This window comes from Anabrus simplex, chromosome 4 (assembly GCF_040414725.1).
Source record: "Anabrus simplex isolate iqAnaSimp1 chromosome 4, ASM4041472v1, whole genome shotgun sequence".
Classification (NCBI taxonomy): domain Eukaryota; kingdom Metazoa; phylum Arthropoda; class Insecta; order Orthoptera; family Tettigoniidae; genus Anabrus; species Anabrus simplex.
The window spans coordinates 209874164-209876091 of NC_090268.1; the positions used below are offsets into that span (position 1 = coordinate 209874164).

At 41.3% G+C, this 1928-nt stretch overlaps 1 non-coding gene across 1 annotated transcript; it reads right to left on the reverse strand.

Moving 5' to 3' along the window:
- Positions 1-1461: 1461 nt before the first annotated feature.
- Positions 1462-1543, reverse strand: TRNAS-AGA (transfer RNA serine (anticodon AGA)). The gene has a single exon. It is a non-coding gene; the product is annotated as a tRNA-Ser (tRNA).
- Positions 1544-1928: the final 385 nt, after the last annotated feature.

Consider the following 1928-nt stretch of genomic DNA (forward strand, 5'->3'; position numbering starts at 1 on the left):
TTGGGTGAGAGTTACGTGTTACATGTAGATCCTCAGCGTAAAACTCTACCTGCTGCACTGATGTGCTCTGTCTCCGGAAGCCGTCATCAACCCTGAACTTGTACACTTTTACTTCATTCATGATGGTGACATTTTAGCTTGCTATAATTGATCTCTTTTCAATAATAGAAGTTACACTTCTATGAACATGCTAGAAGTTGCTGTGTGTCTGCAGCTGTCAACCGGAAAAAGCGCTAACTTTAAATCCCTTCTTTATCCACCATCACCCTAGCATATTACTTCATTCAGATTGGAAAAGACGAGAGAATTGAAAGAAGCAGAACAGATTCTAAGTTTTAATGTAAGCAAGGGAAATCACTCCATCTGGCTAGCAGCTATAAAGTTTACAATCGTAAAGGCCCATGCCTAAATTCTTTCAATATACGGAAGGCAGTAAAGTGTAAGCGATTTGTATCTCCACGATTTGTCACCGTAATGGCCTAATACTTGAGAGCAGCTGGTCGTCAATTCTATTCATAAAGTATGAGCAGCCCGCTGGCAGTACAATCTGATTGTCAAGTGAAGTCCACGTAGAAGTACTCAACCACACCAAAACCTCGCTGGACCAATTATATGTGACCAAATAAATTCCTTGCATTATCCTCTTTACAGTGGTCATAGAGACGTTTTCACACTCATAATGAACTTTAGGATCAGAATTTACACAAATGCGCATGTTCTTTCATATCAACTTTAATTTATCGTTGAGACTCCGGACCTTTCAAAGACTTTACTGTACCCGACTTCAAATTGTTGAGGCATTACCAGCAAGGAATTTCAATAAGTGGAAGAAAGTAGATGTCCGTCTTGTGAAGTATAGTACTTGAGAGTGCATGTTGACAATATGGTTCAGAAAACTACTCGGTATGCCCTGTAAATCCATGCTGCTTTTTATATTATCGGTGCAGAATAATTGACAGCCTTTCTAAGCATGAATATAACAATGAATATGATGATTATCACATCGTTCAACAATTAGAAGTTATTGATTAACTAAAGCCGATTGATCAGTTCATTTTGTGGCTCGAGTGATGCCTGTTCATCGATTTGAAGACATTAGGAAGTACTTGCATTTTTAAGCAATAATACTCAATCAGACTCAGGCAGCCAATTATATGATCGTGCCTGTAAACACACGGTATCCCCTGCCTGTCATAAGAGGCAAATAAAAGGGACGACTAAGGGATGGTGGTTCTTAAACCATGAAATTACCAGTGATTAGTTACATTACGTCAGGAACGCCATGGGTCGACGTCACCTGCGATTAATATTACTGTGTGAGGAACCCCGTGGGTCAGTGATTAGTAACACTATTCGAGGAACCCACCGTTGCGATTTTTAATTTCAACTTCTCGATAAATCTCCATATTTGCATGAAACACGTAAAAAAACCTAATGATATTTATTGTACAAATATAAAACCGCGGTCGGTAAGATTCGAACCTACGCTCCCAGAGGAAATCTGATTTCTAGTCAGACGCCTTAACCACTCGGCCACGACTGCACGCATACATCTCTCAAATATGTCGCCTAACGTGGGGCTCAAACTTACGACCCTGAGACTAAGTGTCTCATGCTCTAACGACTGAGAAATCCTGGCATATATTTCCTCAACGGTTGATTAGGAAATAAGGTTTTCATTTCATTTCATTTCAATATCAGTTTACCCTCCAGTACCTCTCCCAGGCGGCCCCATCTGCTATGCTGAAAGGGACCTTGTAGGGGATGGGTAGTTTGGAAGGTTTGGACAAGGAAGAGGGAAGGGAATGACTGGGGCCTTGCATATCATCCCGCATTCCTCTGAAGGAGAAAACTATTTCGAGGATGACTGAGGTGTGAATCGAAACACCCTGACCTCTCGAGGCTGAGTGGACCGCATTCCAATCCTC